Source organism: Eublepharis macularius, chromosome 3, assembly GCF_028583425.1.
Source record: "Eublepharis macularius isolate TG4126 chromosome 3, MPM_Emac_v1.0, whole genome shotgun sequence".
Lineage (NCBI taxonomy): Eukaryota > Metazoa > Chordata > Lepidosauria > Squamata > Eublepharidae > Eublepharis > Eublepharis macularius.
This window is the reverse complement of record NC_072792.1, coordinates 35048633-35075969: the sequence shown is the minus strand read 5'-3', so window position 1 is coordinate 35075969 and position 27337 is coordinate 35048633.

Here is a 27337-nt window from a genome sequence, read left to right as displayed (position 1 = left end):
ATGAGAAATGATTTAAACCATCACATCCTTTGATGCCCACTTCTGTCTCTAACTGCCTCAACTGGATGGCATGGTCTGCTGTGTCAAAGGCTGCAGATAGATCCAGGAGGAGCAATAAGGAGGCATTACTTCTGTCTATTATCAGACGGAGATCATCCATTAATACTACTAGTGCTGTCTCTGTCTGGTCTGGTCTGAATCCAGACTGGAAAGGATCTAGAGCTCTAGAGTTTTCCAAGAAGATCTGGAGTTGGTCAGCTATTGCTCTCTCAATCACTTTGCCCAGAAAGGACAGTTTAGAGACTGGGAGGTAATTGGCTACACCTTTTTTGTCTAGGGATGGTTTTTTAATTAGAGTCTGGGGAACGATGCCTTGGGTTTGCAACTGATTTACAATAGACCTCAGTGGTTGGCTTATGTGGTGTTTACTTGATTTTAGCAGCCAAGATGGGCAAGGATCAAGTGCTCAGATAGTGGTTTTCATCAATGTCAAGAGGATCCTGTTATGATCTGACATTGTAATCAGTTCAAGGCAGTCCAGATGATGTAAGCTAGATGGTGCATTAAGCATGTCTTCCATTTCATCTGCAATTCAACTAATATCTAAATCAGAGTGTATTCATGCTAGTTTATCAGTGAAAAGCTTAAGAAAGGCCTCACAGCTGATTGTCTGTTCTTCGAACTGTAAAGGTTCAGATTTAGGGGTTAGGAGGTGTCTGAATATCTTAAACAATTGGCATGGTTGTGTACTAGCTGATGCAATGGTTGCCAAGAAATAACATTTCTTTGCTGCTTTCATTTCTCTTCTTAAGTCCTCCAGTGGGTTCTGTAGCATGCTCTATCTGCTTCTGTGCAAGTTTTTCACTAGTGTCTTTCTAAACATCTTTGAACCCTCTTTGAGTCAGCCAGCCCCATGGTAAACCAAGTCCAAGTTGTGGCCTCTTTCATGTGTAGGCCCTGTCACTAGAATCTAAAACACAGAAGGGAGAGCCAGTTTGGTGTAGTGGTTAAGAGCACAGGACTCTAATCTGTAAACCATGGGGTTGGCTTCCATCCCAAAGGCCGAAGGGGTCGACAAGGAGCAATGTTGTCAATAGCTTCAAGGAGCTTTGCATTCCACGCTCCTACAACAGCTACCATGGAGCATGTATCTGGAATTCTAAAATCCGCCAAGGTGTTTTGGCATCTAGAAGGGTCCAGAAGATTTCATGGGCAAATCATTTTAACCAGACCCCCTATTTTGCAGGGTGTTGGGGCCCTATTCACTTTTGCCTTCAGCAGATGATGGTCTGACCATGGTTCAGGCTGAATCTCCAGTGTTGAAACAAGACTTTCCCTCAAAGACTCAGTGCAAAATATTAAGTCCAAGTTGTGGCCTCTTTCATGCGTAGGGCCTGTCACTAAAATCTAGAACACAGACGGGAGAGCCAGTTTGGTGTATTGGTTAAGAGCGCAGGACTCTAATCGGGAGAACCGGGTTTGATTCCTCATTCTTCCACTTGAAACCAGCTGGGTGACCTTGGGTCAGTCACAGCTTCTAGCTCTCTCAGCCCCACGCACCTCACAGGGTGTTTTGCTGTGGGGATAATAATAACATACTTTGTAAACTGATCTGAGTGGGTGTTAAGTCATCCTGAAGGGCGGTATATAAATTGAATGTTATTATTATTATGTTATTATATAAACATCTATTTAAGAGCATTATCCTGCCCTACCCTGGTAAGCTCAAGCTAGCTGGATCTCACCAGATCTTGGAAGCTAAGCAGGGTTGGCTATGGTTTCTCATTGGATGAGAGAACATTGAGGAAGACCACAGTCATCATTCAGAGGCAGTCAAAGGCAAAACACTTCTGGTAGTTTCTTGCTTGAAAACACCAGCAGAATCATAAGTCAGCTGCTACTTGACAGCACTTTCCATCACCACCAAGAGGACAATTATAAGTGTAATTATACCCTTATAAGGCCATCAACTTCAATGGTCTCAGACCCAAATTAGACCCCACAGCCTCCGATCCAACCCATGGCTACTGCTGCCATTTAAGAGGAGAATTTAGCTGTTTAAAATTGCTGTGAGGACCCAGCCCTGATCAGGCCCATTGCATTTTATTTATTTATTTATTTTATTTGACTTATATCCTGCCCTCCCCATGAATGGGCTCAGGGCGGCTCACATCATCATGGTGCATGGTGCCACATGGAGCATGGTGGCTCTAAGTGACCTTGCCCTCCCCACACCTTTTCAAGTGCCTAAATAGTCATGGTAGTGTATGGGGGCCTGATTCTGACCACAGTCCTGGTCAGAATCAGGCCCTCATGGCATTTTTTAAATGGCTTATGTCTCCTCTAAAATGGCAGTCATGGACTGGGCCTGTGTTCGCCATTATGTCTACTTTGGCCTTCAGAAGGTGGGAGCTTTGTTTAGGATTGTGTTGTGAGTCTAACCTGTCAGATGCAGCAGTGAGATGTCAGGTATCGTTTGTTTTATTACTGTGCATGAGCTCTGGGAAAAGTTACAAAGAAAAAAAAACCTTTTTAAAAACAAAGGTATACATGATGACATGAGTAGCATATTGGAGTTGATGTATCAATATTTATGCCCAGGGAGTCTGGTGATTCAGCACATAAAGAAAACTCTTTCAAATGTGTATGCGAACAATGACCACTATGCACAATGTTTGCAAATGAATGCAGCTGCATGAAGTCTTGTGGGGCTCCTCTGAGATAGAGCCAACAATGGATTTGTATTTAGCCAAAAGCTAGCTAAGAGTCAGTTTAAGATAACTATATCTTCAGAATTCCCTTTGAGTTTTGAAAGTGTTGCTAGGAGGGAAAAAAATTTAGGGAATGCTGCAAATATTTGCAGTTTACTGGTTCCATCGTGAATACTACCTATGTGCTTTTGTAGAGAAGTGTTCCAGATAGGGTTGCCAACCTGAGGTTATGAAATTCCTGGAGGTTTGGGGGTGGAGCCTGGGAAAGATGGTATAATGCTATAGAGTCCACCCTCCAAACCAGCCTTTTTCTCAAGGCGAACTTATCTTTGTAGTCTGGAGATCATTTGTAAGTCCCCTGCCCAGAGACTGGCAAACTCAGGGCCAAGCTACACATGACGAATGACACTTGAACAGCAAGTGTATTTCTCCACTTGCTGTTCAAGTGTCATTCGTCATGTGTAGCTTGGCCCTTAGTCAGGGCCGTATTAACACAAGGCTGGGCCCCTAGGCTTTCAGATATTTCAAGCCCCCTACAGCACTTCAGTCTTTCACCCCACTACAGCTGACAGCCTGACCCTGGTATGGTAGGGTACTAGACTGCAGTACATAGCCCTATATCCATTTTGAGGGTCTATTCACAATTTTTAAAATATTTTTATTGTGCAAGTAGAACTCTTCAGGAAAGCACATTTTGGAAGTATAATTGTTCAATACTGAGATATTTTGAAGTGAATAAAATTTTTATTCTTTATTTAAAATATATAATTTATCAATGACTTTTAATATAAGAGATAATTTGTTTCACTTCAATAAGGAAATAATTAATTATCTTATTAATAGAGGTAATATAAGAGAATCAATTAATTGTACATGGGGGTGTATCTCAGCAAAAAAAATCGACCGGCCCCTAGTCCCTGCGGGTTCAGGCTTCAGTCTAGTCAGCCTTATGAATAATATGGCCCTGAAATTAGTTCCAGATATGTAGCACATGTGTCTGTGTAAATACATTGATGGCCATTTGGGCTGGGGATGGTGTTGACCGAGTCCCTTCGGCAATTGAATGACACAAAGGGTACTATTGGCAGAACAGGTAATCATCTATACAATGGGGAGTGCAGTTTGCACACCTTTGTAAAAGTTCTCCACTTCTCCTACATATTCATATGCCATGTGCTGCTGACTTAGCTGTGCTCCCATGAGGCAGCATGGGAAATACACTTCCCCTTGAGGCTTGCTTGGTGCCTACCCAACTCTCATTTAAACTCCAGGCTAAAATAGTACTTTTTTTCTTCAGGCTTTTCATGAATAGATTGATCGTTTCAAATCATCCTTATAATTTAATTGTAGCCTCTTTTATAAGCATCTTTTAAAGCTGCTTTTATGGTCATGGCTTTTTAAAAAAAATGCTAGGTTTGGGATGGGTTCTGCTGGGTTTTTAATTGTTTTTATTTGTAAGCGCCATCAAGCAGGTTTTCTGGAGAGATAGATTAGACATTTTTTAAATAAACAAATTAGTTGAAAACCTTGGAAACTGGCAGAGAAATTTGGATTCCTTGGGATTGTCCTTTTAGGGGATCCTTTTTTTTCCTGCATCATGTTTCTTGGTCTTTGTATTGGTTAGGCAATAACTGATGATGACAAGATTAGGTCTGGCTGATCATGATTGACTGGACAAACTGGTAAGCATCTTGAAGAATCGTATGATGAAAACCCTTCCAGTAACAACCCATCATTTGCTGTATGGAAGGGGGTGGGTGAGAGGGAATATATTTGGCTCTGCTCAGCATCAGCTAAACCTTATTTATCTGCAGGGCTTTTTTTCAGCTGGAACATGGTGGAATGGAGTTCCGGAATCTCTTGAAAATGGTCACATGGCCGGTGGCCCCACCCCCTGATCTCCAGACAGAGGGGAGTTTAGATTGCCCTCCGCACCGCTCAGCAGTGCAGAGGTGATCTAAACTCCCCTCTGTCTGGAGATCAGGGGGCGGGGCCACCGGCCATGTGACCATTTTCTCTGAGGGCAACCCACTGAGTTCCACCACTTCTTTTCCTAGAAAAAAAGCCCTGTTTATCTGTATAATGCATTGGAATTGAGGGACTTCTTGGCATAGTTCATGTGCAGACAAGGATTAACAAGGCTAACAAAATCACTGGACAAATGAGGGAGTGGCTGTGGCTCAGTGACAAAGCATCTGCTCATGAAAAGAGCAGGCAGTAGGTAATGAGAAAGACGTCTGCTAGAGACCCTGGAGAGCCATTGCCAGCCTGAGTGGACAATGGCCGTTTCCACACACGTTGGATAATGCACTTTCAATGCACTTTAGTTATCCTTTAGAAGTGGATTTTGTGTTTCACACATGAAAACCCAGTTCCAAATGACCACTAAAGAGCATTGAAAGCGCATTATCCAATGTGTATGTAAGCAGCCATAATACTAACCTCAATGACTGATGATTTGATTCAGTATAAGGCAGCTTCATATTTGTTCCTGAATATGTGTTCAAGTTTGGGACTAGAGTGGAGTTATCCAAATGATGGTAGCCAATGGACTGCCTAGTACACCTCAGCCTTAAATATTTTACCCTGATCAGCCATTTAAAGTAAACTATATTCAACAATAAACTAATTCAACCCACATATGGCTGTGTTCTGTCTTCATTCAAGGAGAAGTTGGGGACAAGTAACTCAGTGTGCAACCTCATGTAACTGTGAGAAGCTGTATAAAATAACAGTATTGGAAAGTTCTACCAAGTAACTCTCAAAGACTTCACTGCATGAGTCCAGGAACTGCATGAGTTAAAGCATTTCATTGATCAGCTACTAGTTCATACGCTATTACATTCCTTGGCAGGAATGGCCTTTCTCTACAAGCACATAATGTGTATAGGATTCTAAGCCCAGCCCCTGCCCCCCTTCAGAGAACAGTTAGCTAAGTTTAATAGATGAACAGCAGAACAGCAGTGTGAGAAACGTCAAGGACATGAGGCCTTCCTGGGCGAAAGAGAAACCTCATTCTGAGAAGGAGATAACAGCATTCCAGGCAGCGAACAGCTTCTAACATCAGAATCACACAGAATCAAACAGGCCTTGCAAAATGCAAACAATAGACAGAGTACACAGAGGCCTTGCAGAGTATGACAGAAGACATCCTGACAGGTATTTAAATGAATTGGAGCTGCAGCTGAATACAATGGCATTCTTGTGCAGTTTATATTCACAGAATATCCTTGTGGGTTATCATGATGTCCCATCATAAACAGGGAGAAGAGGTTATCACAGGGGTTTTCTGCTTTGGACATGACAATATGTAATAGTAATAGGAACTGTGTCTGCAAGAAAATAAAACGCCGTGTGATGCTGAAATAAATGATGGGATACTGAAACTGTGGGGACTGGTTTAGTTTCATATTCTGTTTGTTGAGTTCATTGGAACTAAAAGAAGGAGGGCTTTGCTAAAAAAAAAACATATAAGGCATCAATATGATGTGTTAAATAAATTTTCTTGGGTGAGTTCCACCTATACATACAGTCCCTTTCCTTCTACACGCAACTCAAAATTTCATTTGGGGCAACATACAGTGGAAACCCAACCCTGAACTCTTCTTTTCTTTTAAGGGAAATTTCTGCCAACGAGTACTGACAACGTGAAGTTGTTATCCATGCTCAAAATTGCTGAATGAACAAGTGTGACAATCTTGGCATTCACCCACACTAGCTAGCCTAAGGGGAAATTTGGTGCTCCTGGTGATTCTCTTGCTGTGTGTGTTTCACATTATTTTGAGTATATTTCTGTGACAAATGGAACGTAACTAGATGGTTGGACTTCACTTGCCAAATGCGAAATACCATTAGAGCTGCCATGTTGATCACCACAGGACTGTGCTATGGTAGGTAAAGTGGCTTTATGATGCAGTGGCTTTATGAGCCCAACTAGACAGGGAAAAATACCAAGAGTATCTCTCTTCTCCATAAATTGGCACCCCTGATGCATTACATAAAAAATTAGGGTTAACCACAATCATTACTGAGGGATCATTATCCTATTGTTATGTAGAAATAAATCTGTAGTGTCAGAGCCCAACTCCCTGGGCTCAGTATTTGGGGCAGCATCATTTTGGGATCAGCCTTAGGGAGCCTCTGCCATTGGAAAGGAGGGGGGTTGGCTTGCCGTGCATGCAGGACCTCCTAGCCATGTGTGCAGCCACCCACGCAGCAGGCCACCCACCCCAGCACATGCCCATGCTGCTGCCACTGCCACCAGTTCTGTGGCACACCGTGCGCTGGGGCAGCTGGCTTGCCACGCAGGTGGCATGGGGCAGTGGGGCCAGCTTGCCATGCGGAGGGCCTCCTAGCCCTGCACTCAGCCGCCCATGTGGCAAGCTGACCACCCCAGCGCACACCCGCACTGCCGCTGCCAGCTCCATGGCGCAATGAGCGCTGGGGCGGCCGGCTTGCCGCATGGGCAGCATGCCTCCCACCCCTGCATGATGATGTCACGGAAGTGATGTCATCACGCAGTGCTGGGAGTGCGCTCTGTGTGCGTGCAGAAGACCAGACAAGGGTTGCACGGGGCATCAGCAACCCTAGATGCAGCCGTGGGAGTAGTGCTTCAATTAAGTCCTATCAAAGGACATGGATCAGATGTTCGTGAAACATGATCATCTTACCAGCATTGTTTGCATTCTTATCTTTTGCACTCTCCACTTTTCATTGTTCTTCATCTGATTGTGCAACTGTCTCTAATATCAGTTTCTCAAATTCAAATGCATTTAGGGGTCAAATCTTAACCTTTGGGATATTTGGAAATTTATGACTTCCCCTTGCTCTTCAATGCTAATTTCCTCTCTTTATTAGCACTGCCAAGCCTTGGCGTATTAGGGGCTCTTGTTCCATTGTAGCTCACTGCTGCTCTATATGAACAAATGTCCTATATGAAAGAGACTTCTGTATAGAAATTAGCATATATATCCCATGAGTCGATCATGAATGGTGAACACTCATGGTCTTCCAAAACATATACATCTTGAGAAGCTGCATATTTGTTTGTTTGTTTCTAGATCACTTCTCCCTCAAAACAAGGCTTGAAGCAGTTTACATTAAAAACACAATAAATATTATATATTAAAAACTTTTTCAAAAGTATCACCACAATTAGGAGGGTCCCACAAGAGTACAACCAGTAGTAAAACAACCAGGTGGCAAAAATTCCATGGAGAATTGTCAACTCCTGCAAACATTCATGTAGCAAAGCAAACAAGTAAAATCACTTCCATGCACAATATAAGTCGTTTTTAACAAAGGAGTCATAATTAAAGATAGTTAATCATCCTTAATTCAACAAACTGGATTTCATTAAAACTTAAGCAGGACTAACTTTCTAGTCTTTGGGGCAAAAAATTTGACGTATATAATGCAAGCGCTGCTCATGACAAATTACTTGGCATTTAAAGAAGTTTTGAGCAGAGGAAATCTTAGGAATTGGGCAGCTGGGAAATGTTCAATGGTATATTTCCGTTTTGAGGGGCTTTTTGTATAACTTGAGATTTGGGATCCTTAGATTAATTGAGAATGACTAATTTAATTTGTGTGTCATGGTTCTAAACAGAATTTCAAATGAGTATCTTCTTTTAGAAGTTAAAAAAAAGGAAATTAATTAATCATGCCCCAAAATGAGTCTTCTCCCTGAGCAGTCTCTAAAGTCAAAGCAACCTATTATCTAAGCTCTTAAACTAATGAGATGATATTGATCATACTAGAAAACCATACATTTTTTCAGTGAAAGACAATATTAATAGCATGAGACATAAATATTCATCCCCCCTAGATAATGGAAAACCAAAGAAAAGACAAGTTTGATATGCAATATAATCAATGTACAATCTTTCATAAATTAGGACACTATTTCAGGTTTGGGAAGCATGAAATGAATTTGATGGGATGCAAAGTATCATGTCAAGATTCAGAAGTCGGTTGCATATGTTTCAACACTACGGCCATTTCTACAGAAATTATTTGCCCTGGCTTCAATGCTGTTGGAAAATTGGATTTTGTTTCCCCACTTCCATGCAGCATCATGGTGCGTTTGTGAACTTCTCAGTATTCCCTAGGTTTTTTTTCCCCTCAAACCTGCTTTGATGCAAAGATTTGGGAGTAGGGGAATTAAGTAAAATTTGGATGGCTGCCCTGTGTGTGGGAAGTTTGGATTTTTCCACCTGCATGGCAGACATTTTCCTTGACCCTATCCCTGTGTTGCCAATTTCCTTCTTCTATCACTTTGGGCTTTTATTTAAAAATTGGTAGTTTAATATCATTATAGTAATAATTGGGAGGGCAGTATGGCCACTGCTGGGATGCTGATGCAAGGAAACTATGGAGCAACCTGCCATCTGGAATCTCCCTTGATGCTATTTGAATTGGCAGCCTTAGCAGCAATGAGGAAGCCACATGAGCTTATCCCCATGTGGAAACCACTTGAGTTGCCTATAAAAATTTCATGTGTCTAATTTCCATTTTTCATTATAATGAGTAATGTTGACTATTCAGAAGAATTGCATCAGACATGTTCATGTATTTTCCAGCTTATATCCCTCCCCTCCGCAAAAAATAGGTTGAGGTTGAAGTGAAGGATCGTAGCATAAACGGATAAGCAATGCTTCATTGTGGTTTGCCAGTATTCGAGGCAAATGTTTTATCACTTTATCTAACTGGCGGGCTCCCAGGGCAATTATGAAAGTCATGCGACTGAACCAGCCACAGGCAAGGCAAGAGTTAGGTTCTGCATTCTTAGATGACTTTCAAAGTATGCAGAAAAATGAAACTGTGCATAATAATCAAAATCATTTTAAAAACAAACCACAGCCTGTTCATTGTTCATTGCCATCCACAAACAAGGACAAACAATAACGAACATGACCTGTTAACGAACATGGTTGTTGTTTGTAGTTCGTCGGTGCCAGACCACCCCCCTTGGGACTTAGAGAGCCCATATTCACAGGGAGTGTTCAGCAGACTCTCCTCCAGCCATCACCCAACTTTGGTCAAGATTGCAATTCGGATCTTGGAGTTATACATTCCCAAATCCAACACCCCCAGGAAACCCACATTCAATACAATTGGAGCCATCAGTTGACTTTGGCCCCATTTACAAGTGGTGGACTCAAAATCCCATGGCAAACTGCCTCCCCTCTAGGAGGCACGGGGTTTGGCCACTCGCTGGTGGCACCCCCTATGTGCCTGCCTGCCAGGCATCGGAGAGGCTACTTTCTGGACGCCAGGGAGATGGGAGATGTTGGCGGCTGCCGGGCCTGGTGGGCTCAGGCAGGTGGTGGTGGGCTGCCTCCCCTTTAGGGGGTGGGGGTTTGGCCGTTCACTGGCAGCACCCCCTATGTGCCCACCCACCTCAGAGAGGCTACTTTTCAGACACCAGGGAGATGGGTGATGTCAGCAGCTGCTGGGCCTGGTGGGGTCAGGGAGGCGGTGGTAGGCCACCTCCTGTCTTGGGGGCTGGGGGTTTGGCCACTCGCTGGCAGCACCCCCCATGTGCCCATCCACCAGGCCTCAGAGAGGCTACTTTCCGGACATCAGGGAGAGGGGTGATGTCAGCGGCGGCCAGGCCTGACAGGCTCAGGGAGGTGGTGGTGCCCCCCCTCTAGGAAGTGGGGGTTTGGCTGCTTGCTGGCAGCACCCCCCCCATGTTCCCACCCACCAGGCCTCAGAGAGGCCACCTTCTGGGAGCCAGGGACATGGGTGATGTCAGCGGCCACCGGGCCTGACAGGCTTATTTTTGCAGTATGTCTTTATTGCCTTGCACCCATGTTTCACATTCAATGTACACAATTCTCAACATTATTTGTGGATACATGTAAGTGGTGAACATACATGGTGTACGTTGTGTCTAAAACCACACCATATGCATACACAATGTAAACAAATTTACAAAATCAACAGGGAAAACTGGAGGGCTGAATTAATTTACACAAAATTTTAAAAGAAAAGAAATTTGGAACGTTTGTTTATCAACAGAATAAGACTGCCACAGTTCAGCTATTATCGAGAGTGAGATGGAGTGTGCTTTCACGCCAATTCTGCAGCCACTCCAGTAGTTACCCATCATTTATCTGGCTCAGTTTAAAAACTATCATATACAAAGTCCTTCTTGGCTTTAGTTCCTCATGTATGTGCAATGGCCTCTCCCCTTATACTCTGCCACAGCAGCCTTGCTTATATGAACAGTGCCACCCTGCAAATTAGCAAAATCAACAGCTGCCCATACATGTACATTTTCTGTTGTGGTCACCACCTTATATAATGGCCTACCTATTATGGTCAAGCATGCAGTTTTGCAAACTATTCAAAACCGAATTATCAAGATGGGACTTTGTTTACAGAGGTATACTGTAACAAAATGATTCAGTGAGAAGTTGGGGGTATAGGGTAAGAGACTATAATATACCACTGCATAGCGTTCATCCTATCTGTTGCTGAAAGTATGTCCCAACAATACATTTTTGACATTATTTAATCTGTAATGTTAACATTTAAGCTTTGCTTCACCACTGTGTGTGATCTCAGGTCGTTCCAGATATGTCTATTGGGTGTCCTGTTGACAGTATTGACTTATTCTGTGTAATTTGCCTTAAGTCTCAGTGAGAAAAACAGACTATAAATAATGTAAATAAATAAGTAATGGATAGTAACTTCTCAAGAAACAATACCGAGAATCTTTTTTTCCCCCCTGGTTCCAAAAGGAGTTAGGTAATCATGATTTTCTGTGAGAAAATGGGATGTGGGATAATTAATAGCCTTTCTGTTGCATAACTCTCTTTCCCTTTAAATAGCACCTGTATAGTATACAAGAAAAAAAAATCAAAAAGAGTCCAGTAGCACCTTTAAGACTAACCAACTTTACTGTAGCATAAGCTTTCGAGAATCACAGTTCTCTTCATCAGATGCATGGAGAGTAAGAAGAAACGCCTCCATGCATCTGACAAAAAGAACTGTGATTCTCGAAAGCTTATGCTACAGTAAAGTTGGTTAATCTTAAAGGTGCTATTGGACTCTTTTTGATTTTGCTACTACAGACTAACACGGCTAACTCCTCTGGATCTAAGGGGGGAGGGGGAAGCGGGTGAAAAAAAATCATAGAACTACACATATTCTGTATTATGTACTGTAGTTCCATCCTTACTCACATGTGTGAGATCTGAATTATTTAGTTTTCTTTGACCTACATTTTATGACTTGCATTCTCAAATGTGTATGTATATCGACTTCCGGTTTGGGATTTATGGAGGTCTGAAGCAGCTCCATTTGCGGAGCTGACCGGACTGCCGTTTTAAGCGGCCGGCGGGGTGAAAATAGCCCGCGGCCGACTGCTCTCAGGCGGAGAGCAGGCAAAGAACGCTCAAGACCCTAGGGTGAGTTAGATCTCGGACGAGGGGGGGCTCTACACAACGGGTCTCCTCCCGATCCTTGAGGTCCCACCCTGCGACAGGTCGGCTACAATCTCTGCGGCAGTTCTGGGGCCAATTCGGCTGGCATAAGACCTACATACCCAAGCTTCGATTGGGGGAAGAAGTGGAGAGGAGAAGTTAAAATCGAAACAGTGATTACAACCCGAGAAAAGTGAATGAGAAGGTAAAGATCACTATCTTCCGATACGGGACAGATTGATAAAAGCAGAGAGGAATAAAAGTAGATTTTTAAACTGCAACAGGCTAATGAAAAGGAGGGGAAGATTCGGCAAGAGTTGTATTTGAAAAGAGACTAAGTTTAAAGAAGTTATTAAAGAAACTGGACTATTGTTTTGAATACCTGCGGTTATGGAGCTGTGAGAAAAAGACACCATCGCGAGATCTGCTGTGGGAAGTCGGGAGACAGGAAGTGCGTAATAACAATAGAGCGGCTGGAGAGAAGCGGCCCTTACTGGAGGGCAGGAAGAAGGGAATCGCCATCTTTGAAAGGGGAAGGGTCGCGGCTTCAGCGGAAAAGGAAGTAGGCCATTTTGGATTACAAAATCATAGAGAGACCATAGAGAAAAGACGCCCGACATTTTGGACTCTTTAAAAATTAATTTATGCAAGAAGACCGGGACATTTGAAACAAAAAAGGCATTAAATTTTACGCCACGGAGTTAAGGAAGAGAGCGGACTCGTGGGAGCGAGCTAAAGCAAGCCCCACGATGTCGAAAAAAGAGTGGCAATCGGCAATAGAAAACCTGGATAAAAAACTTTTAGAGGTGATTAAAGAACTTAAAGACACGAAATTGGAGCTGATTAAAGAGGTTAAACAGACAGTAAAATCGGAGCTGTCAGAAGTGAAGAAAGGTATGGAAACAATACAAAATGAATTACAAGGAATGCAGCAGAGAGTCAAAGCAGTAGAAGGAGCGATGGAGAATCTAGCAGACACGCAACAAACAGAGATGAGACTGATGAGGGGAAGAATGGCGGTTGCGGAAAGTAGACACATGGAGAAGCAGCTGAGATTTTGCGGCCTGCCGGAGGTGGAAGGAAAGACAGCGCAAGAACAGATGACTGAAGTGTTAGCTGAATACCTGGGGAAGGAGGAGGAGGAAGTTGTGGCTATCCTTGATGTGGCATATCGCGTAAACTCGAGAATTGCAACCCAGAGGAAATTACCAAGAGATGTGATTGTGCAATTTACGACACGAAACATGAAAGAGAAGATTGTGACTAAACAGTTTCAAGACCCATTGGAGATTGATGGCAAGACAATTATCATAATGAAGGAATTACCCAGATCAGTGTTACTAGATCGGAAAAAATATAAAGTGCTAATCCAGATGTTGAAGGACATGAAAATCAGGTACAGATGGGAGCTTCCAGAAGGTTTGTCCTTTGAATTTGGAGGGGCCAAAAAGCGCATTAGATCTGAGCGAGAGATGGAGCGATTTATAAGGGACAATGAAAAAGACTTACCAACAAGACTATGAGTATGGAGTGTAAAGTTTTATCTTGGAACGTAAATGGACTAAATTCACCGAATAAGAGAAAAAACATTTTCCACTGGCTATTAAAACAAAAATGTGACATTGTTTGTTTGCAAGAGACCCATATTAGAAAGCAGGATGTAAAATATTTAAAATTGGGAAAATTGGGCAAGGAATTTGTAGCGGCCTCAAATAAGAAAAAAAGAGGAGTGGTGTTGTATATAAAAGAGGAGCTACAGCCAAAATTTGTAATGAAAGATGTGGAAGCCAGATTTATAGCAGTGGAATGTACTTGGAATTTAAAGAGAGTGTTGGTAGTCGGAGTCTATGCACCTAACGGTGCAAAAGAAAGCTTCTTTGAGGATTTGAGGAAGCAACTAGACGATCTTTCATATGACCAGATAATTCTTGCTGGAGACTTCAATGGAGTGACAAATTTGGAACTAGATAAAAAGACAATAACGGCACAAAAGAAAAGAGGACTATTACCAAAGCTCTTTTTTGAGTTGATACAACAGGAGACTCTAGAAGATGTATGGAGAAGAGAATATCCCAAAAGCAGACAGTTTACTTTTTATTCTGCAAGGCACTCTACATTATCAAGAATTGATATGATCTGGGCCTCAAAAGACTTAGCGTTATGGACTAAGGAGGTAGAAATAATGCCGTTGGTAGGCTCAGATCACAATCCAATTATGTGGAAATTAGGGAAAAGGAGAAAAAGGAAAGCATGGAGAATAAATGAGGACTTGCTACAGGAAGGAGAGAATATGGAGATGTTGAGAAGAGAGACAAAGTTCTTCATACAATACAACGTGAATAAGGAAGTACCAACTGATAAAGTTTGGGATGCTTATAAGGCGGTTGTAAGGGGCATACTAATGGACTTAAATGGTAGAGCAAGAAAAAAGAAAGAGGAGAAAAGACAAGAGATTGAGGAGAAAATAAAAGCCAAAGAAATACAGTTAAAAAAGAGACCAGGGAAAAAGAAATTATATCAGGAAATTAAAATACTTCAACAACAGTTAACAGCAATGAGTAACAAAGAATTGGAGTGGAACCTTAAAAGACTGAACCTGAAAGCGTTTGAAGGTGCAAATAAACCTGGGAAGTACCTGGCATGGCAATTGAAGAAGAGAAGGGAAAAGAAAATAATAAATAAAATTTGTGAAGATAATAAAACGTATTTGGAACAGACTACCATTAGTAGAGCCTTTTATAAATTCTACGCTAAGCTGTACAATAAGAAAGAGGTAAATAAAGAATCAATAGCGTCATATTTGGAGAAAACGAAACTTCCAGTAATCTCGGAAGTTTGGAGAAATAAATTGAACAGTGAAGTAACGGAGGAGGAAATAAGTAAGGCAATACAATCTGCAAATCTAGGAAAGGCGCCAGGGCCAGATGGACTTACAGCTAAATTTTATAAGATAATGGCCAATGAACTGGCACCATTCCTAAAAGAGGTGATTAATGGAGTTCTAAGGGATCAAAGGATTCCAGATACTTGGAATGAAGCAAATATATCATTGATCCCAAAAGAGGGCCAAGACTTGACTAATGTGAAAAACTACAGACCTATATCGTTACTTAACAACGACTATAAAATCTTTGCGAAGATACTGGCGGAGAGACTAAAGGGGTGGCTCTCGGAAGTTATAGAGGAGGAACAAGCAGGCTTTTTGCCAGACAGACAAATTAGAGACAATTTAAGGACAGTGATTAATGCTATTGAATATTATGACAAGCGTTGTGACAAAGAGGTTGGTTTCTTCTTTGTTGATGCTGAAAAGGCGTTTGACAATTTAAACTGGGACTTTATGTTTGCCACTATGGAAAAGCTACAATTGGGAGAAAGATTCATCAGAGCAACTAAGGAAATTTACAGAGACCAGACTGCAGCAATTGTGGTGAACGATGAAGCGACTAAGAAATTGACTATAAGTAAAGGAACAAGACAAGGTTGCCCGCTGTCTCCACTGTTGTTCATTTTAGTATTGGAGATCCTGATGATACAAATACGACAAGACGAAGAAATTCGAGGAATAAAAATAAAGGACTATTCATATAAGGTCAGAGCATTTGCGGATGATATAATGTTAATTGTAGAGGACCCATTGGAGAACATGCCAAAAGTGATAGATAAGATCAAGGAGTTTGGAGACTTGGCAGGTTTTTATATTAATAAAAAGAAGTCAAAGATATTATGCAAAAATATGACTAAGCAGAAACAACAATTGTTAACGGAAATAACGGACTGTGAAGTAACAAGCAAGGTGAAATATTTGGGAATTGAACTGACTGCAAAGAATATAGACTTATTTAAAAACAACTATGAAAAACTATGGACTCAGATAGAGAGAGACTTGATTAAATGGAATAGGCTGAATTTGTCATGGTTGGGTAGGATTGCAGCAGTCAAGATGAATGTGTTACCAAGAGTAATGTTTTTGCTACAGACAATACCAATCATCAGAGACTCTAAGCAATTCGAAAAATGGCAGAGGAAAATATCAGATTTTGTATGGGCAGGCAAGAAGCCTCGAGTGAAAATGAAAGTTCTACAAGACGTAAAAGAAAGAGGCGGAATGCAACTGCCCAATCTGAGATTTTACCATGACGCAATCTGCCTAGTGTGGTTGAAAGAGTGGATGACGTTAAAGAACAAGAAATTACTAGCCCTAGAGGGATACAAAAAAATATTCGGATGGCACGCATACCTATGGCATGATAAAGTAAAGGTGAACTCGATGTTCCTGCATCATTATATACGGAGAAGTTTATATACAATCTGGAAGAAGTACAGAATTTATTTACAAGAAGGAACCCCTTTGTGGGTAGTTCCATATGAGGTGATAGATCTGAGAGCTGTTGATAATGAGCAACAATGTTTAACTTACAAAGAAATAACTAGAACTGAAGCATCTAAACTTAGAATAAAGACGCAGGAGGAACTATCACCTTATTATGACTGGTTCCAGTACAGACAGATTAGAGATTTATATAATTCGGACTCTGTAAAGGGAGGTATACGAACAGAGAATTCGGAACTAGAGCAGACCCTTCTTAAAGAGGACAAGAAAAGAATATCTAAGGTATACCAAGTACTGTTGAAATGGTATACTGAGGATGAGATAGTTAAAACACAAATGGTGAAATGGGCTATAAATTTCAATAAAGAAATAACAATGGAGGCATGGGAATACTTGTGGAAGACTACAATGAAGACAACGACATGTACTAGCATTAAAGAGAACATTTACAAAATGATCTATCGTTGGTACATGACACCAAAGAAGATTGCGCTAGGGAATTTGAATACTTCTAATAAATGCTGGAAATGCAGGAAGCATGAGGGCTCCCTCTACCATATGTGGTGGTCGTGTGAGGTAGCTAGGCAGTACTGGGGGGAAATAATAAGAGAAATGAGTGAAATTTTGCAATTTCAAGTAAATAAGAACCCAGAACTCCTGCTACTAAACTTGGGAATGGAGGGAATTCCAGCCCATCATAGGACGTTGATATTTTACATGACGGCAGCAGCTAGAATTTTGTATGCGCAAAAATGGAAAGTACAAGAAGTGCCAACTATTGAAGATTGGATCTACAAATTGCTGTATATGGCAGAAATGGACAAGATGACAAGAAAACTGAGAAATCTGGACTCAGGGCAGTTTAACACAGACTGGGAGAAGCTGAAACAATATTTGGAGAAGAAATGGGAGGTGGGAGGAGAACTGTGGCAGTTTAAGAACTATTGAAGTACAATAAAATATAGAGGGGGGGGTGACTTTACCGGGGGGGAGAAGAGGTAAACGTGAATCTCTAAGCAGTTAGGTTAATAGATTGATATATATAGAATAACAAATAGAATATTGATAGAAAATAACTAACCATAAGGGTTAACTATAAGGACTGATTAACTAATAATATTTTCTTTCTGGTAAGATTTGTATAATGTACCGAACTGAATATGTTTATTTGAAGATATATATGAGTCAAATTGATTGATTATATACTGATAGTTATATAGATTTACTATTGAAGGGGAATAGAAATATTAATGTAATTAAATATAACTAAAATAGAAAGAAGACGATAGAATGAGTAACATATAGAGTATAAGTCACATTGTTTGATTTATATGAATGTATGATCTATATGGTTTATGATCTATAGAAATATTTGAAATTGGAATTATGAAAAATGGGATAAATTGTCTATCCAATATGGAAATAAGGACTCATAGTTTGGGTACAGAGTGTTAAAAATAGTTAAAGAAGTATTGCTTAGAATAAAGGGAGAATATATATTTGTTAGATAGAGGAATTTAAAAGGAGTAAGGGAAAAGGGACAAAGGGTTGGAAAACTGTTGGAAGTCAACAAAAAGGGGGGGGAAGGGAGGGGGTTAGAAATTGGAAAATGGGAGAATTGATTGTAATGTGAAAATAATTGATCCTAACCCAATAAAAATTTTTCAAAAAAAAAATCAAATGTGTATGTATATCATTTTAGAAATAAATGCATGTACCTCTAATATTAATACTTTAATATCTTATTACTAACCACAGACAGAATTGCAACCTTCCAAGTCCATTGACTTCATTTTTTTTTTTTTTGAAAAATTTTTATTGGGTTAGAATCCATTATTTCCACATTTACATTCAATTTTGCCCAATTTTTTCATCTCTAACCCCCTCCCTTTCCCCCCCTTTTTGTTGACTTCCAACAGCTTTCCAACCCTTTGTCCCCTTTCCCTTACTTTTATTAGCTTCCTCTATCTAAAACAAATATATATTCTCCATCATTCTAAGCAGTACATCCTTAACTATTTTTAACATTATATGCCCAAACTGTAAGTCTTTGTTTCCATCTTAGATAAACAATTTATCCCAATTTTTCAATTTCAGATATTTCTATATATCATAAACCATATAGATCATACATTCGTTTATATCAAACAATTTGACTTATTCTCTATATATATTACTCATTCTATCTTTTTATAATAGTTCTATATATCTCTCCTCACGTAGTCAATCAATTTGACCCATCTATATCTTCAGACATTCAGTTTGGTACAAAACTTATCAGAAAAAAAGAAAATATTGTTAGTTAATCGCTCCTTATATTTAGTCCTTATAATTAATTATTTTCTCTATGTTCTGTTTGTTAACCTATATATATCTATATATATGTCAATCTATTAATCTGACTGCTTATTAATTCACATTTATCTCTTCTCCCCCCGGTAAAGTCTCCCCCCTCTACTTCAATACTTCAGTAGTTCTCAAACTGCCACAGTTTTCCTCCCACCTCCCATTTCTTCTCCAGGTATTGTTTCAGCTTCTCCCAGTCTGTGTTGAACTGCCCTGAGTCCAGATCTCTCAGTTTTCTTGTCATCTTGTCCATTTCAGCCATATACAGCAATTTGTAAGTCCAATCTTCAATAGTTGGCACTTCTTGTACTTTCCATTTTTGCGCATACAAAAGTCTAGCTGCTGCTGTCATATAAAATATCAACGTCCTGTGTTGGGCTGGAATTCCCTCCATTCCCAAGTTCAGTAGCAGGAGTTCTGGGTTCTTATTAATTTGAAATTGTAAAATTTCACTCATTTCTCTTATTATTTCCCCCCAGTACTGCCTGGCTACCTCACACGACCACCACATATGATAGAGGGAGCCCTCATGCTTCTTACATTTCCAGCATTTATTAGAAGTATTCAAATTCCCTAGCGCAATCTTCTTTGGTGTCATGTACCAACGATAGATCATTTTGTAAATGTTCTCTTTGATATTAATACATGTCGTTGTCTTCATTGTAGTTTTCCACAAGTATTCCCATGCCTCCATTGTTATTTCTTTATTAAAGTTTATAGCCCATTTCACCATTTGTGTTTTAACTATCTCATCCTCGGTATACCACTTCAACAGTACTTGGTATACCTTGGATATTCTTTTCTTATCTTCAAGAAGGGTCTGCTCTAGTTCCGAATTCTCTATTCGTATACCTCTCTTTACAGAGTCCGAATTATATAAGTCTCTGATCTGTCTATACTGGAACCAATCGTAGTTAGGTGATAGTTCCTCTTGTGTCTTTATTCTAAGTTTGGATGCTTCAGTTTTAGTTATTTCTTTATACGTTAAACATTGTTGTTCATTATCAACAGCTCTCGGGTCTATCACCTCATATGGAACCACCCACAAAGGGGTTCCTTCTTGTAGATAAATTCTGTACTTCTTCCAGATTATGTATAGACTTCTCCGAACAAAGTGATGCAGGAACATCGAGTTGACCTTTACTTTGTCATGCCATAAATATGCGTGCCATCCAAATATTTTTTTATATCCCTCTAGGGCTAATAGTTTCTTGTTCTTTAATGTCATCCATTCTTTCAACCAAACTAGGCAGATTGCATCATGATAAAGTCTCAGATTGGGCAGTTGCATTCCGCCTCTTTCCTTTGCATCTTGTAAAACTTTCACTTTCACTCGAGGCTTCTTGCCTGCCCAAACAAAATCTGATATTTTCCTCTGCCATTTTTCAAATTGTTTGGAGTCTCTGATGATTAGGGATGTGCGTTTCGGCATTCAGAATGCCGAAAGAATGCCGAAACAAAAGTGTTTCGGCTTCTTTCAGGGAATGCCGAAACGTTTCGGGGAATCCCGAAACGTTTCGGGTAGCCGAAAGAAAAAAGCCGAAACGTTTCGGGATTCTTTCGTCTTTCATTCGGCTTTTCAATGGGAAAATGCCTCCGTCTTCCCGGACGTCTGGGGGAGGCATCTTCCCACCGAATAAGCCCAAAATTGGTGGGGACCTTCCTCTAACCCTTCTCTAACAACCACCCAAGTTTCAGACAGATTGGACTTTGGGGGGCCATGTTATGGCCCCCCAAAGCAGGTCCCCCCATCCTCCCATAAAGGAGCATCTTCTTCATTATTTCCTATGGGGAAAAAATGAAGAAGCAGGCTTCCTTTGCCAGGGGTGGCATTTTGCATGCAAAATGCCCCCTTACCCTCAGGGGCCCTTCTCCCACCCCTCCTCCCACCCCCCACCAAGGCTCAGCCTGCTCCCACTTGGGGGGGCCATTTCATGGCCTCCCCAAGTAGGTGCTCTAATCTCTACCACTGACAGCTGGGGGAGGCTTGTGTTGCCAGGGGTGGCATTTTGCATGCAAAATGCCCCCCAACCCTCTGGGGCCCTTCTCCCACCCCTCCTCCCACCCCCACCAAGGCCCAGCCTGCTCCCACTTGGGGGGGGCCATTTCATGGCCTCCCCAAGTAGGTGCTCTAATCTCTACCACTGACAGCTGGGGGAGGCTTGTGTTGCCAGGGGTGGCATTTTGCATGCAAAATGCCCCCCAGCCCTCTGGGGCCCTTCTCCCACCCTTCCTCCCACCCCACACCAAGGCTCAGCCTGCTCCCACTTGGGGGGGCCATTTCATGGCCTCCCCAAGTAGGTCCTCTCAGCCCCTAAATTCCACCCCTTACAGCTCCACACAAACCCAATTCCCCCCAGCTGCCACACACAGACCCAAATCCCCACATTAGCCCCTCACAGACCCAAATCCACCCCCACCTGCCCCACACCCATAACCCCAGGAACAGGCTGGCAAAGGCCAGCCCTCTCCCTTTGTTCCCTATGCTGGGAACTTCTAAACTCTCTTTCCCTGGGCAATTCTGCACAGCCCAGGGGTGCCACAATGGTGGGCACACTTCTGAGTGCCAGCTGGTCCCTGTGAAAGAGCACCTGAACCACAGACACCCTCCCTCAAATTCCCCCACCACCTACAGAGATGGCTGGCCAGCCAGCCCCATTGTTCCCTATGATGGGAACCAACTGCACAACAAAGAATAAAACAAGAACAACACAAAATAAAGTTTTTTAAAAATTATTTTCTCCCTTCCAAAGTACAAGTAGGCAAAGCATTATGACACATAACACCAGCAGTCCCCCACACAGAAAAATAACACAACTCACTTAACATCAGAGAATCACAAAGCACGATTCCTGTCAAAAACACTTTATTTCTTGAACAGCTTTAGGCTACACAGCAGGGGGGGAACACCAAAGGGCATGGCAGCAGTATCTTACACAAAAATAACACAACTCACTTAACATCAGAGAATCACAAAAGCACAATTCCTGTCAAAAACACTTTATTTCTTGAACAGCTTTAGGCTACACAGCAGGGGGGGAACACCAAAGGGCATGGAAGCAGTATCTTACACAAAAATAACACAACTCACTTAACATCAGAGAATCACAAAAACACAATTCCTGGCAAAAACACTTTATTTCTTGAACAGCTTTAGGTTACACAGTAGGAGGGCACAAAAGGGCATGATAGCAATGTACTACAAAAAATAATACAACCCACTTCACCGTTTTTGACAGCAATTGTGTTTGTGTGATTCTCTGATGTGAAGTGAGTTGTGTTATTTTTGTGTAGTACACTGCTTTCCTGCTCTGTGGTGCCTTCCTACTGTGTAACCTAAAGCAGTTACAGAAATAAAGTGCTTTTGACAGCAATTTTTTGGGGTGATTCTTTAATGTGAAGTGAGTTGTGTTATTTTTGTGTAAGATACTGCTTCCATGCCCTTTGGTGTCCCCCCCCTGCTGTGTAGCCTAAAGCTGTTCAAGAAATAAAGTGTTTTTGACAGGAATTGTGCTTTTGTGATTCTCTGATGTTAAGTGAGTTGTGTTATTTTTGTGTAAGATACTGCTGCCAAGCCCTTTGGTGTTCCCCCCTGCTGTGTAACCTAAAGCTGTTCAAGAAATAAAGTGTTTTTGACAGGAATCGTGCTTTGTGATTCTCTGATGTTAAGTGAGTTGTGTTATTTTTCTGTGTGGGGGACTGCTGGTGTAATGTGTCATAATGCTTTGCCTACTTGTACTTTGGAAGGGAGAAAATAATTTTTTAAAAACTTTATTTTGTGTTGTTCTTGTTTTATTCTTTGTTGTGCAGTTGGTTCCCATCATAGGGAACAATGGGGCTGGCTGGCCAGCTATCTCTGTAGGTGGTGGGGGAATTTGAGGGAGGGTGTCTGTGGTTCAGGTGTTCTTTCACAGGGACCAGCTGGCACTCAGAAGTGTGCCCACCATTGTGGCACCCCTGGGCTGTGCAGAATTGCCCAGGGAAAGAGAGTTTAGAAGTTCCCAGCATAGGGAACAAAGGGAGAGGGCTGGCCTTTGCCAGCCTGTTCCTGGGGTTATGGGTGTGGGGCAGGTGGGGGTGGATTTGGGTCTGTGAGGGGCTAATGTGGGGATTTGGGTCTGTGTGCGGCAGCTGGGGGGGAATTGGGTTTGTGTGGGGCTGTAAGGGGTGGACTTTAGGGGCTGAGAGGACCTACTTGGGGAGGCCATGAAATGGCCCCCCCAAGTGGGAGCAGGCTGAGCCTTGGTGGGGGGTGGGAGGAGGGGTGGGAGAAGGGCCCCAGAGGGTTGGGGGGCATTTTGCATGCAAAATGCCACCCCTGGCAACACAAGCCTCCCCCAGCTGTCAGTGGTAGAGATTAGAGCACCTACTTGGGGAGGCCATGAAATGGCCCCCCCCAAGTGGGAGCAGGCTGAGCCTTGGTGGGGGGTGGGAGGAGGGGTGGGAGAAGGGCCCCTGAGGGTAAGGGGGCATTTTGCATGCAAAATGCCACCCCTGGCAAAGGAAGCCTGCTTCTTCATTTTTCCCCATAGGAAATAATGAAGAAGATGCTCCTTTATGGGAGGATGGGGGGACCTGCTTTGGGGGGCCATAACATGGCCCCCCAAAGTCCAATCTGTCTGAAACTTGGGTGGTTGTTAGAGAAGGGTTAGAGGAAGGTCCCCACCAATTTTGGGCTTATTCGGTGGGAAAATGCCTCCTCCAGGCGTCCTGGAAGACGGAGGCATTTTCCCATAGAAAAAAGCCGAAAGAATGCCGAAATAATGCCGAAAGAATCCCGAATCCCGAATCCCGAAAGAGATTCTTGTTTCGGCTTTCAGCTTTAACGATAGAGAATTTTCTTTCGGCTTTCTACTTTCGGCTATAGCCGAAAATTTTTGGCTTGCACACCCCTACTGATGATTAGTATTGTCTGTAGCAAAAACATTACTCTTGGTAACACATTCATCTTAACTGCTGCAATCCTGCCCAACCATGACAAATTCAATCTATTCCATTTAATCAAGTCTCTCTCTATCTGAGTCCATAGTTTTTCATAATTGTTTTTGAATAGATCTATGTTCTTTGCAGTTAATTCGACTCCCGAATATTTCACTTTACTTGTTACTTCACAATCCGTTGTTTCCATTAACAATTGTTGTTTCTGCTTAGTCATATTTTTGCATAATATCTTTGACTTCTTTTTGTTAATGAAGAAACCTGCCAAGTCTCCAAACTCCTTGATCTTATCTATCACTCTTGGCATGTTCTCCAATGGGTCCTCTACAATTAACATTATGTCATCCGCAAATGCTCTGACCTTGTATGAATAGTCCTTTATTTTTATTCCACGAATTTCATCATCCTGACGTATTTGTATCATCAGAATCTCCAATACTAAAATGAACAACAATGGAGATAACGGGCAACCTTGTCTTGTTCCTTTACTTATCGTCAATTTCTTGGTCAATTCATCATTCACCACGATTGCTGCAGTCTGGTCTCTATAAATTTCCTTAATTGCTCTGATGAATCTTTCTCCCAATTGTAGCTTTTCCATAGTGGCAAACATAAAGTCCCAGTTTAAATTGTCAAACGCTTTTTCAGCGTCTACAAAGAAGAAACCAACCTCTTTGTCACAACGCTTGTCATAATATTCAATAGCATTGATCACTGTCCTTAAGTTGTCTCTTATTTGTCTGTCTGGCAAAAAGCCTGCTTGTTCCTCCTCTATGACTTCCGAGAGCCACCCCTTCAATCTCTCCGTCAATATCTTCGCAAAAATTTTATAGTCATTGTTGAGTAGCGATATAGGTCTATAATTTTTCACATTAGTCAGGTCTTGGCCCTCTTTTGGGATCAATGATATATTCGCTTCACTCCAAGTTTCTGGAATCCTTTGATCCCTTAAAACCCCATTCATCACCTCTTTTAGGAATGGTGCCAGTTCATTAGCCATTGTCTTATAGAATTTAGCCGTTAGTCCATCTGGCCCTGGCGCCTTTCCTAGATTTGCAGATTGTATTGCCTTACTTATTTCCTCGTCAGTTACTTCACTATTCAACTTATTTCTCCAAGCTTCCGAGATTTCTGGAAGTTTGGTTTTCTCCAAATATGACGCTATTGATTCTTTGTTTACTTCTTTTTTATTATACAGCTTAGCGTAAAATTTATAAAAGGCTCTACTAATGGTAGCCTGCTCCAAATACGTTTTGTTATCTTCGCAAATTTTATTTATTATCTTCTTTTCCCTTTTCTTCTTCAATTGCCATGCCAGGTACTTCCCAGGTTTATTAGCACCCTCAAACGCTTTTTGATTCAGTCTTTTGAGATTCCACTCCAATTCTTTATTGCTCATTGCTGTTAGCTGTTCTTGAAGTATTTTAATTTCCTGGTATACCTTCTTTTTCCTTGGTCTCTTTTTTAGCTGTATTTCTTTGGCTTTTATTTTCTCCTCAATCTCTTGTCTTTTCTCCTCTTTCTTCTTTCTTGCTCTACCATTTAAGTCCATTAGTATGCCCCTTACAACCGCCTTGTAAGCATCCCAAACTTTATTGGTTGGTACTTCTTTATTCACGTTGTATTGTATAAAAAACTTTGTCTCTCTTCTCAATATTTCCATATTCTCTCTTTCCTGTAACAAGTCCTCATTTATTCTCCATGCTTTCCTTTTTCTCTTTTTTCCAAATTTCCACATAATTGGGTTGTGATCTGAGCCTACCAACGGCATTATTTCTACCTCCTTAGTCCATAACGCTAAGTCTTTTGATGCCCAGATCATATCAATTCTTGATAATGTAGAATGCCTTGCAGAATAAAAAGTAAACTGTCTGCTTTTAGGATATTCTCTCCTCCATACATCTTCAAGAGTCTCTTGTTGAATCAACTCAAAAAAAAGCTTTGGTAATAGTCCTCTTTTCTTTTGTGCCGTTGTAGTCTTTTTGTCTAGTTCCAAGTCTGTCACTCCATTGAAGTCTCCAGCAAGAATTATCTGGTCATATGCAAGATCGTCTAAATGCTTCCTTAAATCCTCAAAGAAGCTTTCTTTTGCACCGTTAGGTGCATAAAGTCCGACTACCAACACTCTCTTTAAATTCCAAATACATTCCACTGCTACAAATCTAGCTTCCACATCTCTCATAACAAATTTTGGCTGTAGCTCCTCTTTTATGTACAACACCACTCCTCTTTTTTTCTTGTTGGAGGCCGCTACAAATTCTTTGCCCAGTTTTCCAGATTTTAAATATTTTACATCCTGCTTTCTGATATGGGTCTCTTGCAAACAAACAATGTCACATTTTTGTTTTAGTAGCCAGTGAAAAGTATTTTTCCTCTTATTCGGTGAGTTTAGTCCATTTACATTCCAAGATAATACTTTACACTCCATACTCATGATCTTGTTGGTAAGTCTTTTTCATTGTCCTTAATAAATCGCTCCATCTCTCGCTCAGATCTGATGCGTTTTTTGGCCACTCCAAACTCAAAGGACACTCCTTCCGGTAACTCCCATCTGTACCTGATTTTCATGTCCTTCAAAATCTGAATTAGCACTTTATATTTTTTCCGGTCCAGTAACACTGATCTGGGCAGTTCCTTCATTATAATAATCGTCTTGCCATCAATCTCCAATGGATCTTGAAACTGTTTTGTCACAATCCTCTCTTTCATATTTCGTGTTGTAAACTGCACAATCACATCTCTTGGTAGTTTCCTCTGGGTTGCTATTCTCGAATTCACACGGTATGCCACATCTAGGATAGCCACAACTTCCTCCTCCTCCTTCCCCAGGTACTCAGCCAACACTTCAGTCATCTGTTCTTGCACTGACTTTCCTTCCACTTCTGGCAAGCCACGAAAACGTAGCTGCTTCTCCATATGTTTAGTTTCTGCAACTGACATTCTCCCCTTCACCAATCTCATCTCTGTTTGTTGCGTGTCTGCTAAGTTCTCCATCGCGTCTTCTACTGTTTTAACTCTCTGCTGCGTTCCTTGTAATTCACTTCGTATTGTTTCCATACCTTTTTTCACTTCTGACAGCTCCGATTTTACTGTCTGTGTAACCTCTTTAACCTCTTTTATCAGCTCCAATTTCGTGTCCTTAAGTTCTTTAATCATATCTAAAAGTTTTTTGTCCAGGTTTTTATCCAGGTTTTCTATTGCCGATTGCCACTCTTTTTTTGACATCGTGGGGCTTGCTTTGGCTCGCTCCCACGAATCCGCTCTCTTCCTTAACTCAGTGGCGTAAAATTTAACGTTTTTCTATTTTAAATGTCCCGGTCTTCTTATAGAAATTAAATTTTAAAGAGTCCAAAATGTCGGGCGTGTTTTCTCTATGGTTTCTCTATGATTTTGTAATCCAAGATGGCCTACTTCCTCTTCCGCTGAAGCCGCAACCCTTCCCCTTTCAAAAATGGTGATTCCCTACTTCCTGCCCTCCAGCAAGGGCCGCTTCTCTCCAGCCACTCTATTGTTATTACGCACTTCCTGTCTCCCGTCTTCCCACAGCAGATCTCGCGATGGTGTCTTTTTCTCAC